Genomic DNA, 15,319 nt, shown 5'->3' on the forward strand with positions numbered 1-15,319 from the left:
ATATATATATATATATATATATATAACCGTTTTATCTGCTTAGTTACACATGTTTCGATAACCGAATCGTATCAACGATCCGATAACTTCATCAGACTTTACAGAAATGATTTCTGTAAAGTCTGATGAAGTTATCGGATCGTTGATACGATTCGGTTAGGGAAACATGTATAAGTAAGCAGGTAAAACGGTAATATATATATATATATATATGTGTGTGTGTGTGTGTGTTTATTGTGTGTAGTCAGATTTTTAAGGTGTGAGGTCAATATATATTAATTTTTAACTTTAAGGCATGAATAAATAAACAAAAGAAAATTAGATCCGAGTAACCATTTCATTATTAATTCTTAAATCACAAAAAGTTATATATCTGAATTTTCAATGAATTTAATTCACCAGAGGAAAAGGCCAAAAATCATGTCACAAACACTAGAAAAAGGAAGAAGAGAACTCACATTATGTTGTGGGGAACCACCCTCCAAATGGACTAATCCATCGTCCATATAAACTTTACGCATGACGGTGACAGGCGGGGATCTCATTCCAGAGCGACTCACGGTGAAGTACCTACACTGTTCGTTTGTAACCTTTCCTTTGTAACCTTTCCGTTTTTCATGTAATACATGTTCTCCGTTGTTTTGTTCTTCTTTGTGGCTACTTGCGAGCCATAATACTCGCGACATTGGATTCGAGATAATACTCACGTTTAAAACAGTGTTCCCAAAAACACTGGCGACATGGGATTCGAGATACATATTCACGCCTAAAACAGTGTTCCCATGACACTGACGACATTGGATTCAAGAAACATAGTCACGTCTAAAATAATGTTCTGAAAACATTAACGACGTTGAATTCAAATGTTTATCGCGCTTAAGAAAGTATAGCATAACACTTGCGACTGAAGGACTCGCGGAAATTAAAAAAAAATATGATTAACAACTCTTAATTGATCTTAAAAACAATTACGAAACCGTAAAAAAATAAAAAAAACAATTACGAAACGAAAAGGAGTTGGGAAAAGTGTTCGTCAGTACTTAAAAGGTAAATCTTTACTTTGTAAAAAAAAGTTTTTCTCTACTAAAAAGTAAATCGTTGCTTTATCTCTTTTTTCAAAGGGAAATATTCACTTGATTTTTTTTTTGGGGGGGGGGGTTTGTTGAACGATTAATACATTTTTTTTTGCTTTGTTTTAATCAAAACTTTGCTTTGTTTTAATCAAAACGTTTTGTTAAGTCCAACCAGACAAACGTTTTTCTAACCAGAAAACGAATGTTTTAAAATTGCTAAATCCAACCAAACAAAATGGATGAACTAAAAGTAGCGTTAGCACATTTGACTAAGTTGCAAATTGAAGCAACCGACGTCAGCAATAAACAGACGACCAGCAAAAGGAATTTCAAAAAACAGGCAGCCAAAGCTCAAAAACAGGCGGCTGAAGCTCAAAAACAGTTGGCTGAACATCAATTACGAACAGAAGAATTACTTGCAGAAATCGCAAAGAATAACGTGAACTCTGAAAGTGATTCAGCTTTTTCTCAAAATACAATATGGTCCGCGACAGATAATTTTAAGTACGAGGAAGGTGAAAAATAATTTGCAGCTAATTTCAGGAGATATGAAGACTTTTCAATATCGACTGCGGTTACTGGTCTAACCAGAAGAAGACCAGACCACTGTTGCGAAAACTTGAAACGAATGAACATGACAAATTCGTGGATTACATCTTGCCACGGAAAACTGTATATTTATCGTTCAATGAGATGGTAAATCTGTTAACAGAACTGTTCTTCCAGAAAACGTCTCTTTTTCATAAGCAATGGAGATGTTTGAATGTGACCAAAGACGATAATGACGACTTTGCCACGTACGCAGCAGTAGTAAACAAGCATTGTGATGACCTTGAGTTGTCTGAATTAACAGCAGACAATTTTAAATACTTTGTTTTTGCACAAGGTTTAACCTCAGGAAAAGATGCGGAAATCAGGCGCAGAGGTTTTACGAAGTTAGAAAGCGAACCAAACTTAACACTGCAAAAATTGACTGAGGATTGTCAAAAAGTTGAAGCAGGCATCACAAATATAAAAAAAAAACAACAAAGAAAAAACTGTCGAGGCGGGATACAGAGAATTACCCCCAAAAGTCGGAAAAATCCAAAGCACCAAACCCTTGCTTCAGATGTGGTGGAACACACTGGGTAAAGGATTGCCCATTTTCAACAAAAAGATGTCTGATATGTATTAAAATCAGAAATAAAAGCTCTCACTGCAGAAAAAATCAGAACAAAAGCCGGGTACGTCAAACAATAATTAGAGACGTCGTAGATGAAAACCTATGCAAATACGTAACGGTCAACATTCTCGACAAGGATAACAAATTTCAATTAGACAGTGGGTCGGATCTTTCAATTATAAATTTCAAAACATGGAAGAAATTACGAAAACCGACTATGCTAAGAACCAACAGAATGGCGACGGCTGTCAAGGGTACAAAAATTAATTTTGAGGGTGAGTTCACCTTGCTGAGAAAAACGAAAAAACTAAAAATGTATGTCTTAAAAAATAGTGAGAACCTGTTTGGTTCCGATAGCATGGATGAATTTCATTTGTGGGATCTTCCTATATCCACAGTTTGCAAAAAAATAGAAACCCATCCAGCTGAAACTGAGAAATTTATAATCAGTTTTAAAAAAGAATTCCCAAATGTATTTTCTCCTGGCCTTGGGAGATGCACAAAAATGGCCGCTGATTTTAAGTTAAAACCGGGCACACAACCGGTGTTTAAAAAAAACCGTAATGTCCCGTTCGCATATCTGAACAAGATAAATCAGGAACTGGATCGATTAGAATGCATCGGTAAAACATGACTAAAAGTGAATACAATGAGTGGGCTGCTCCAGCAGTCTACATAAAAAAAAGGTCTGGAGAAATCCGCATTTGCGCTGACTTCTCGATCGGACTCAACGGGTCGTAAGAAGACTTTCACTATCCATTACCAAGTGTTCACGAAATTAAATGGCAGCAAGTTTTCCTGATCGATCGATCTGAGCGACGCTTACTTACAAATTCCTGTAAATGACAAAAGCGCTAACCTTCTCTGCATTAACTCATCACTCATCGGGGTTTGTACAGTTGCGAAAGGCTCGCGTTTGGAGTCATGGTAGCACCCGCGATATTCCAGCAAGTCATGGATATCATGCTGAGTGACCAGGATAATGCCATTGCATATCTAGACGACATCATTATAGCGAGCAAAAGCAGGGAGGAACACGCAAACCATATCAGACAAGTATTCAGTCAAATACAAAATTATGGGTTTAAGATCAAAGAAGACAAGTGTGAATTCTTTTTTTTTTTCAAGTACCTAGGACATATCCTTGATAAAGATGGCAGACGCCCAGATCCGGACAGGGCGACCACTATTAGAGAAATCCTGGCTCCAGAAAAGAGAAAAAAATATGTTCAATCTCAATATAAAACAAAGGATTATTTCTATAAAAATAAAAATAAATATGGCAAACTAATGTCAAAACTGTTCCAAACTTGGCCAAAAAAAAAAAAAAAAGAAATAGTCATGTAGACAATATTTACAGAAAAGACTGACGAGAATTTATGCAAAGATAATTTTAAAAAAACTGTAAAGTTAGCAGGTACAGTAACTGGAAATAAAATTGATTTTATTGTGCAAATATTTTTTTCAGTAAGATTTAAACGGGATTATTAAAAAGTTAAGGGCGTATGTTATAAAAATCTTCAAATCTAATTAGTTTAAATTGAATAAACTGCTGGCCAAAAAGAAAAGATACTGATTTCACACCCGGAGAAATCCAGCTTGTGAGGGGGTGTTGTGGGGAATCACCCTCCAAATGGACTAATCCATCGTCCATATAAACTTTATGCATAACGGTCCTGTGATTTTTCAAAAATGTTTGAAGGGAGATGTCTTTACCTAACAGCATGCTACGATTTAATTTAGATTAAAAATTAATTTTCAGAAATTCATTGTAATTGAATAATCCCGTCGACATTTATCACACTTACCATAAACTGTCAAAAGATGCCGACACAAGTTGGGTCACTGGCCTCTGCCGCACTTGGAAGAAGAAGACTACTAGATTAACCACCCTCGGTGGAGCGACACGGACATGTTGCGAGGTGGGCACTGTGAACATTCGCAATAAAACTGGAAATTACGATAACATCGAAGCGCTGGTAGTACTTGAGAAACCGCACAGCTTTGACCTGCTCCTAGGCTATGATACGATCACAGCCCTAGGTGGTGCTCACATAACGCAGACGGGGGCGGTACAGTTACAGGAGAAGGTTCCAGTCTGCGTTGCTTTGAAGATTGATCAGCCAGACTTTATTGTCGAGTTTGACCAGCAGCAGAAAGCTTGGACAGCCGCGTGGAAGTGGTCGGAAAACTAGGAACCAGCAAAACTGCGAAATGAGGTAACAGAGTACCATGTGCCCGACCACATGAGGCCTGCACACGAAGAGGAGCTTTGTGATTGGATCAAGGATGGCTGGCTGATTCCCTACCCTTATGAGAAACTTGGACCTCCCAAAGGCCTGATTCTGCTGATGGCGGTCACTCAGCACAACAAAGCAAAGGGGAGGCCAGTGATGGACTACCATGAACTGAATGCGCATGTTGATGCATTCAAGGCAGATGCTGACGTTTGTGCCAGCAAGTTACGAGAGTGGCGCCAGTAGGGTTCCAATGTGTCCGTGCTGGATCTAAGAAAAGCATACCTGCAGGTCCGAATCAGTGAAACAATGTGGCCATTTCAGACGGTAGTGTTTGCTGGCAGGAGGTACTGCCTTACCAGACTAGGCTTTGGCTGAACGTGGCACTCCAAATAATGAAAACCATTATTAACACTGTGTGGTTACACGAAGAGACAATAAAAGATGGAACATCAGCGTACCTTGATGACATATATGTGAATGAAGACATTGTGTTATCGTCACGTGTGATGGCCAAACTGGCTGAGTTTGGTTTGACGTGCAAGGATCCAGAACGTTTGGTGAATGGCGTTCGTGTCTTGGGCCTGAACGTTCGACAGGAGCGAGAGACTTTGAAATGGAGGCGCGGAACTGCAGTTCCTGAAGTGCCCGATGTCTTCACAAGGCGAGCAGTATTCACCTTGTGTGGAAAACTTATGGGGAACCTACCAGTGTGTGGATGGACTCGTGTGGCAACAGGCATCATAAAAAGGAGGGCAAGCACAGTCACCAAAGGTTGGGATGATGAAACAGGCTACGATCTGTTGGTTTGCATGGTGAAGGAGACCATCGCTAGGGTAAAGCAGGATTACTCCACCAAAGGAGACTGGTGTGTGCAGGGAGACGAACTGAATGTGTGGGTGGATGCAAGTTCTCTGGCAATTGGTGTACTGATAGGCTCACTCGGGTGCCACAGAGATGGTATGACACCATGAAGAAGAAAGCCGAGCCAGTACCATTATGTGCCGCCTCTATTGAGGTGGCGGATGAAATCAGGAAGATACACCACCTCAGTAGACACCCTGGAGTGAGACGGACATGTTGTTTTGTGCAGTTGTTCAATCCGTTGGTGTCCAAAAGTGCAGTGAAAGCAGTAGTCAAGGAATGCCAAAGATGCCAGTCAATCGACCCCGCACCGGCCAGATGGCGGAAAGGTCAGCTGGGAGTAAGCGCGACTTGGAGCCGACTGGGTATGGGCATAACCCACTTTGGCAGCCAGCACTTCTTCACCCTGATCAATTGTTGACTGACAAGGTTTGCAATCTGGTGCCCGTTAATAAGACAGGATTCCTCCAGTGTAATCCATTAATTAGAGTCCATATTTTATGAAAGGAGGTCGCCTAAAGAGATCCTCACAGACTTACACGGCCTTCTGCAGTGGGGAGTTCAGACGTTTCGTAGACGAGTGGGGGATCCAGCTCAGACATAGATGTGCATATGTACCAAGTGGCAACGGCATAGCAGAGTGGTGCCATCGAAGCATGAAGAGGATCACAGCAAGAAAACAATGCACGATCACAAAGGCTGTCTATAGATATAATGCAACTCCAAAGGATGGCATGACTGCTGCAAGCGCACCCACCAATGCATTCCATTGCTATCGAGTGCGCATCAAGGACATTGACGCCCGTCTGCATGATCGACAGGAAACCCGAGGGCCATATGAGTTCGGGGACACTGTTTGGGTGAAGCCTCCCAATAATCGATGCACCAGAGGCTTTCAAAGAGGGCGAATCACTGGCATTATCAGTGAGCAAGTCGTGCTAGTCAATGGTACTCCACGCCATGTGAAGTATATCCAGCCTGCTCTGAATACGAACCAGTTGGCGCGTAGCAGTGATGGTGAATCGTCCAACGATGACCTGTGGATCCGTCCTATTCCCCACAATGGTACAACTGTGAACCCCAACACTGACGCCGATAGTTCCAGCACCCCTTCTGAGACCTCCGATGAAGATGAAGAAGTCCAGCCTGATGGTATCACTGTATGCCCTAACGCTAATGCTAATGCTTCTGACACATCTTCTGAAAGCTTCAATGAAGACGAAGTAGTCCAGCAAATCCCCCTTCGTAGGAGTGCCCGCAACAAACGACCGCGCCCACCATGCCAAATTTGTGGTCTGGAGACCAGGGGGGAGTGTAAAGTTGAATGTAATAATCAAAGAGGAAAGCACCCCCGTGTGTGTCTGTCGTGCAGTCATACAACTTACCTTCGGATGGGATCTGAGAGAAAGAAAAATTAAAGATGGCAGCCATGGATTTATAAGGTGTAGTCTCGTGGAATCTCATGAGATCTCATCTTCCACTGCACACGTATGCAAATGGAATGGGGTCAGTTTTCTGATAAAATGTCTGTTGGCAGAGGCAGTGGGGAGAGACGTGCTGGAAGTTGAGAGAGAAAGTTGTCAGTGACGAATTCTAGCTGGACTTTTGTGTATTGTATTTGGTTTATTTTGTTTTGTTGTTTACCAGCCAATTTAACGACAGGTCCCAAGCAGGGATTTACTTCCAGAGCGACTCTCGCATGCTTGAGGAAATACCTACACTGTTCGTTTGTAACCTGCTATGTCCTAAGGTTGCCTATTAATTCGGACAATCAAAGATAACATATTCTGTGAAAGGAATAAATAAATAAATATACACTGTGGTTTGAATACTGAAAGAGAAGTTTATTTATGTATTTATATAGGGACAAATAAAGTATGTTAACGCTCAGGGAGAAGAAGAGTCCGGTGAATCCGGTTCCTTATGTAGAATGTTCCGGGTTGGTTCCTTATCTCCATATAACACCTCCCCCAAGCCAATTTCTCCCTGGAGAATTTTGCTTAATAACGTTTGTTTTGGGGTCTGGGGCTCAGTCGGTTAACCTTTCTTTTCACCCTTGTACTTTTTCTTCTCAACACCGTTTGAGGGAGTGGGAGTGGTGGTGAAACTGGTATTCTCTGACCTGGAGTAGAAGATACTACTCTCGGAGTAGGTTGTGCTATGGATAGAGGAATAAGAGTCATACAATACCTCTAAGGGCAGTTCATTATCTCCTACCTGTTTGTAGTCATTAGTGTGTCGAGGTCTTAGCTGATTCATATGCCTGCAACAGTCAAATTTAGCATGTGTCCAATTCTTTTCATAATCATCCCTTCCTTCCAAAAGCTTTTCCCAGTCCTATAATTCAAGAAGAATATTTGGTCACCAGATTTGTAGAACCTTGTCGAATGATTTTCTCTCGTTGCTGTCGTCTTGCTTGTATTTGGTAAAATCCTGTCAAATACGGATCTGATTTTCTGTGCGAACATTAGTTCAGCTGGTGACAAACCGGCATTCGTGTTTGGGTTAGGAGTGATTCTGTATACAGACAAAAAATTTTCAAGACTCTTCTCATCAATGTCCATGCCTTGGTGTTTTCTTAAAGCTCTTTTAAACATGTCAACAAATCTCTCTGCGAGGCCGTTTGACCTTGGATGGTATATTGCAGTTGTTAAATGTTCAATGGATAGGGCCTTGCAGAATTCTTCAAACTCTTCAAACTGGTAAATTGGGTGCCGTTGTCACTGACAATTGTTTTAGGTACTCCAAAACGACTGAAGAGTCATCTTAATGCATCTATAGTAGTAGTCGATGTCGGATGTTTACACTTAAGCACTTCCCATCATTTTGTAAAGCTGTCAACAACCACTAAGAAATAATGTCCATTCAACGGACCTGTATAGTCAATGTGTAACTGCATCCATAGTGAATCCGTCTTCGGCCACGGTTGTATCTGTACAGGTGGTGCCTTTGCTGCTAGCTGACACCCTCGACACTCTCTTACCATTTTGTCGATGTCCCGGCCTTCATTCTGGACATGCTTGGATAACTACTATGAAATTCTTTTAGCATTTTCTTTTGTAGTGTGGTCAGTACAATAAAGTCTGTGAGCAAACCGAAAATGGCGAAAGTTTTTAGCCTTTCTTTGACTTGTCATTTAGCAGCACTTGGTTTTTCATTCTCACAATGAATTCATCTGTTTCTGCTGACTTAGTGATGTCATCCAGACTCATTGGTAACTCTCGAATCATGTTGAACAACAGTCCGGAAAGTCCTTTTTCCTCTCTTAATGCCTCTATCACTATAGATTCTGTACACTTAATGCCTCTATCACTATAGATTCTGCACACTTTTGAATCAATCTGGATAGTCCATCTGCATGTCCGATATTTTTAGATGAAATGTACTCCATTTTAAAATTATAATTCAACAGAATTATGTTCCATCATTGAAGTCTTTTTGCAGTGTGAGTGGGTATAGCTTTTTTAGATCCAATAATAGTCAACAAGGGCTTGTGGTCAGTCTGGGACCAGGATAGCGACGGATGCGCCCCCCGGAGGAGAGGGGTAGGTTATATTATATTTGGTGCCGATGACTTAGGACATCACATCTCTGAGAGGTGCACGAATGAGTAACCACGAACACATTTTTGAAGCATCTGGAACTCAGTTTTATTGAAAAAAAAAACATTGGAAAAAATAAGGAAAAAGGAAAATGGTACACAAAAATGTTTTTAAAAAAATCGGGGGAAAAAGAACGATTGAAAAGAAAACTTACTGAAAAGAAAAGAGAGACTGACATTGAATTTATCGGAAAGAAAAGAAAGAACTTTGAAGGCATAGCTAAAAACATAATAGCCAGCCGTCAGAATGCATGAAAAATCTATACTACAAGGAACAAGGAAGACCAAGAGAGACAGAGAAAAAAAGAGATGAAAAGAAACGAAGCAGACGACAAGAGAGGTAAGGGCAGATTTTTATTGGTTCCTATTGCTTCGCTCAAATTTTTTTTTACGTGCGGTTGTCAGTGATTAAGTCTCCCGTAACGAAAGTTTTGTCTTAATATGCAAAGTATTGTTGACTTTTCTTCCACTCCCAAAGGAAAAAGTTAAAATGAAATATGTATTCGTTAGACTGGTTGATATGCCGTCGTTGTATAAGAACGGACGCGCATATGTTGTCACTGATATGAGAGAGAGAGGCAAGTCCCCTTAAAAGGTATAGCAGTAAACAGATTTAGTAGATATGATAAAGAGGAAGGTAGGGAGGAAAAGTCAACCCTTGAGTTAGGCTTAACGGTAAGGGTATTTAGTGGCCGTGTTGTTGAAAAAAAAAAAGAGAGAAACAGAGACTGGAAATGAATAAAGAAAAGAAATAAGTAGAATGGAGAGAGCGGTTGATAGATATGGCGAACGGGGTTGGAAAAAGAAAACGAAAAGACGAAGTAGAGATGAGTGAAGAAAAGAAATACGACTACGACAGTTGATAGTTTAAAAAGGAAAAAAGAAAGAAAAGAACTAAGACAGAAAAATGCGATCGTTTTTGTAATTTCTGAAATTGAATTGGTTTGTGAGTAAAAAAAACGAAATGTGATGTGATCCCCGGGAGGGATGTGGAAAAGTGCAGAGTGCACTGTGTATGAGCTATAAAAGTAGAAACGGAGAAATGTACAAGGTGTACTGGTCGTAAAGGCATGAAGAATTGAGTGGTCAAAGATTTAACGAGACACTGGGTGTGTCTGCGTGAGATGCCATGGAAAAGGCATGTGAGAATACGAATATCATAGATATGTGATCGCTCCTCCGCCGGTCCGCAGTGACAGACACTGTGCACCACTGATGAACGGGGAAACTTTTGAGAATAATGCACCATGAAATAGAAAGGTCAATAAGTGTGTGTGAGAGAGAGAGAAAGACGCTCATGCCGAGATAACCTGAAGAATGGTTGTGAAAAGGGAAACCAATATAGGGATTGCGAGAAGTATACCGATCCTTAGAGAAATAGAAACCGGCGGTATCGATGCCGTTTTGATTTTGTAACGAATAGAAACTCTCATAAGAACAAATTAAAGATGAAGTAATGATTTGCGTAAGATTATTGGCGAGACATTTAGACTGTCAAATAAAGGGACGTTTGGTTGGAGAATTTTATTAAAAGTAAAGAAAAAAACTGAGATTGGGGAAGCAAGGTTCCTGTTAGCCTAAGAGCAATGAACCAGGTAGACCAGAAGTAGTTAATCGGGTAGCAATCTGATAATGGACTGGGTTGCAACTGTTGGTGCTGTCGTAGGTGTGTCAGAAATTTCGTGAAAATAGTGAATAATTCCACCCCATCTTTCCAAGCTTATAACTCCTCGAAAAATGCAATTCAAGCCCTATTTTTTTTTCAATTAAAGGAGCAAGGACCAAGGTTTCATTAAAAAAACAAAAAAAAACCCAAAAAAAACGTGTTTTTTTTAAAAAAAGGTTTTAAACTTCGGACTTTACAGGTAAATTTCTAAAAAACAGTATATTTTTTTTGTTTTAAATTTGAATATATTATGTATTGACCTTTTCTCTTATGTCGGGCCCTTGTGCGCACGTGGTATTGACAGGCTGTGGCACGGGCCGCTCTTTCAGATGTGCTAGTAGATAGAAACCAATGGGGATAGACAGAAGAGAAACTAAAACATGTGTATCATGGAATTTGAATCTTAAATCTTGAAGGATAGAAAAAATGAAAATTTATAGAACCATGATTTGATAGAAGAAAAAATAAATAAATAAAGGGAACTGTTTCGTTATTTTAATAATTGTATTGAAATGTACTATTTTTTTTTTGAAAAAGAAAAACAATTTTTTTTTTTTAGATGAGGACTAATAACGTGTGTAATTGTTGTGTAGCATTCTCACCTGCTTTGAATAGAAAATCATTTAGTGTGAAAACTTTCATGAAATGTGAATAAAATATTGTTGGAAGTGATGTTAAGGCATTTAAACTGTTGAATAGAAAATCAGTTGGCCTGAGAGTTTTCATGAAAGGTTAATAAAATATTGTTGGAAGTGATGTTAAGGTATTTAAACTGTTGAATAGAAAATTATTGGTCAGAGTTTCACAGGGTGTGAGGTGGTAAATTGGTTTGAAGTGGCAGTAAAACATTTAGGCTGTCAAAGAAAAAAATCATTTAGCCTGGGAATTTACATTGAAAAGAAATGAAATCAATCGCCTGGTAAATAGTTTTGAAGCATTTAAACTGTCAAGTAGAATGTTTTAGAGAAACTAACGGTGCTGATATTATTCTGTTTGGAAAAAATTAAAAATATTTCAGTCAAGAAGGATTTCTCCTTCACAGGACGGGGATTGAATATGTTGAGTGTAGTGTTGGAACAGTTGTTACACTTGGTCCCTGGCTAGAATGGCGCTGCTGGGACTAATTATGTCACTGAAGGTTTTTAGATATTTTGTAATCGAACACTCTACTGGAGTATAGCTAATAATTTTTATGTGCCCAACATGTCGCTCGGATTTAAAACCGACAGTATTGATGGTAAATTTGAATTTTTGTATAGCTGAAGAATGGATTTCCATTGAGCGAGTAGAGATAGATAAATAGAGGCGTAAATGTGACTTGACTGTGCCACGTTTGGTTAGAGTTATTTCAGTCACCAGAATACCACATTTACCTCGTTGTCATTTTGTTGGCTTCAGATAATCATGTGAGAATTAAGTGAGATTTTTTTTGAAGATAGTGATTTGAAGGGGAGTCAATATTGAAAGAATTCCCCAGTTTTAAATGTAGGAAGAAATCAGGTAACCATAAACCACTAACAACTGACAGCAGCACCTGAGCGGAGTGGGGATACTAATGAGTGCCCTCTACCAAAACTTGGATAGCGTGCATGAGCTGCAACCATCAACATAACCCAAGGTTACAAGTAGGGACCCCAAAGTCAGTCCCTAAGCCATTATTAAAAAAGAAAAAGAATGAAAAAAAAAAAAAATATCAAAAGCGCAAATATTTTTCTGATTGTTTATGAGTTGTGAGAAAGAGAAAATGAGCAAGTAGTTTAAAGGGTGTATGAGCCCTCCTTTGATAGTGAACTGAACATGGTTATCTTTTCACCGTTGCATGCACATAGGTTAAGTCGTGAAGATAGACTGGAACTAAATAATAAAAAAAAATATGAAAGAAACCCCATGTTTGCATGTACATGGTTTGATGAGTTACAGTTATACAGAAGGACTGCAAATAAAGAAGAGAACTGTTTTGCATGTACGTAGTTGCAGTCACCTTAAAAGGACTAGTAAAGTGAAAAAAAAAGAGAGTTTATCAATTGAAAAAATGCATGTGTAGCCGAATACAAAAATCCATGACTCTCGAGCTGTTGAAGCTTGAAATTGCATGGGTGCATGTTTGGTTGAATGAGTGCCATTTTCTCTGATAAGAACTATGAACTACATAAAATTACTTATGCACGCATATTTAAATATACACAGCAGTACAACCAGAACCATTGGACCAGAACATTTTTGCATGTTGCTTTTTATTGACTTTGATTGTAGAATTTACTAGTTTCGGGTCAGGCTTCTGGTGCAGGTCGCATATATGCTAATTATCCAATTATGACTAATTGACAAGTGAAAGGAAGGGGCGGATATGACGAGATCCCTGGCGACACCAGATGATCTTGCTTTTCAAATAGAGGAAGAGAAGATGGGAGAGGAAGAAAAAGGAAAAAGGGTCGCCAGCCGAAAATGTTTGACTCAGATGACGAATCACTCATGGAAATAAATAGTTATCGCTTATCACATCAGGGCCGGGGTGGGGTTTTTAAGAGAAAGACAACGAGAATTGACATCTATCAACAACGAAAGGGTTGTTTTAAAACCTCTGAGCGATATGGAAGACAGCTGGAGTGACTAATAACTCCTAATTAAGTGATAAATTAGTTGGACAGATAAATAAATAAATTGAACCTAGAGAGAGATGGTCATGAAAGACGAAGAAGAGAGAAAAGAAAGAGAAAATGAAAAGAATAAAATAATGAGTTCACGAGAGAAGGAAAAGAATAAGATAGTGGAAAAAAGAAAGAATGACTCCAAAAAGGTGGAAGGAGGAATTTCTGATTTGATAAAAACGATTGACTTTTTGGAGTTAGGGCCAGAGTCCAGAGTCCTTTTTTTACTGACTGGCATCGAGACGTACACATCGCTCTCACCCCGCTAGGGGGGGGGGACCTCATAAGAGCTAAGTTGAAAAGCTCTTGTTGTTAGCTGGGAAATTGATTAGTGGAACTTAAGTATGCAACCTGCATCATGAAGCTTGAATCAAAGAACTCGACTAAACAAGTGTAAAACGATTTATGAATAATTAATTTGTTTCGTTATATAAAAATGTCCCAGAGTTTTTCTTTGTTTCCCGATTGCCGGCCTGAAATGAAGATGCAGTTTGTTTCAGATATCCCTTGACGCCAGATGATGAAGGAGACAGACTGGATCCAGCACAAAGCCAGAGTGACGGCCGAAATCGACAATGTTGCCACGCGGACTTAGGGGCATGCACATTTTGCGTGCCCTGAGCAGCAGAAGATATTTTCCAGTGACCAGTGAGAGTCTGATCACCCTTAAGGGGTCCACCACTAGACAAATAAGAATGTAGCCCTGCTGGGTTGCATCGATGGTCCTGTGGGCTGGGAGTGACGAACACGGCCAGAAGTACATCACAAGTATTCTCCCGGGGACCAGGATAGCGACGGATGCGCCCCCCCCCGGAGAAGAGGAGTAGGGTATATATTATAAATTAACCAATCAGGGACCCCCGTTTATCGGGTTCGCTTTTAGAACAACAGTCTCTTCCTCTTTTAACCACAGCTCGTCCATGAAGCAACAGGTAGGAAAATTCCTCTCCTAAAATTTTGTGCCTATACGAACATTACAAGAGCCGTCTAATTCTTTGGACGTAAAAGGACTTTATAGTTGGACTTTCTCTAAAGCCGCAAACACAATAAGTTTTGCAAAAACTTGTAAATTTTATTGTTTTAATAATGAATACTTTTTTCTATATCCTGTTTTGTGTCGTTAGTGAATCCCTTTATTTAAGTCTGCTCCAACGAACTTCGCGGCAATTTTCGGACTACAACCTCCATTTGCCAGTATTCACTTTATTTTGCAAAACTTAAAAAACGTTTGGTTGCTTGAAAAAAAAGAAAAAAAAAAAAGGGAACTAATAGACACATTAAAAAAAAAAAAAATCCCAGAAAAGTCAACTTAGAGAGCCCTCTATAAAATTAAACTTATTTCATTGCCTTTGTAAAAAAAAAAAAAAGGGGGATGTCTTTAAAGAAAGAAAATCAACCCACGTGTGAATTACATTTGTTGAAAATAAAATTTAAACTTATGTCATTGCCTTTGTTAAAAAAAAGGGGGGGTGAGTTTCTTTCCCTTTTGTTGAATTACGTCTGTTTATATTCCTCCAGTGAATACTTATTTGTGACTTTCTTAACCTCTGTTGTAAAACAAAAACAAAAAAAAAACACATACATTTTATTTATAACGTTTGTTTAACTAAGACAAACTGCTTCATTTCATGTGCTATTAATTTAAAGGGAAATTGACATCGCGTTTTGATTACAAAAAAAAAATCACTTACCCGAGGAAGCACATTAATAATAAAAATAATTTTTTTTTTTTAAATGGAGAATTTCATGGCCTTGAAAGGTATGAAACCACTCGTGGATTCACGGAACATTTTAAAGGATGATATCATCCTTACTATTGAAATGTTGGAAGAAGGTGAAGGACCGACTAAGATGGACAAAAATCGGAGGCCTGCAATATAAATGCTGGAGTCCCTCAGGGGTCAATCCTGGGCCTAACTCTCTTCCTGATCTACATCAATGACCTCCCTAAACACATACTTAAATCATTCGTTGACATCTATGCTGATGACACGACCATTTACAGCAACACATCAAAGGCTGTAAATGACAAAGTTCTCTCTGATTCTCTCTCCTCTGATCTCGAGCG

General features: G+C 39.3%; 1 protein-coding gene across 5 annotated transcripts in view; it reads right to left on the reverse strand.

Moving 5' to 3' along the window:
• The window catches only part of LOC145297671 (A disintegrin and metalloproteinase with thrombospondin motifs 3-like), a 1,581,225-nt gene that overhangs the window by 1,038,475 nt on the left and 527,431 nt on the right, over positions 1 to 15,319 (reverse strand). The window lies entirely within an intron of this gene.

This window comes from Euprymna scolopes, chromosome 18, assembly GCF_053919585.1.
Source record: "Euprymna scolopes isolate OS-2025 chromosome 18, ASM5391958v1, whole genome shotgun sequence".
NCBI classification, from domain to species: Eukaryota; Metazoa; Mollusca; class Cephalopoda; order Sepiida; family Sepiolidae; genus Euprymna; species Euprymna scolopes.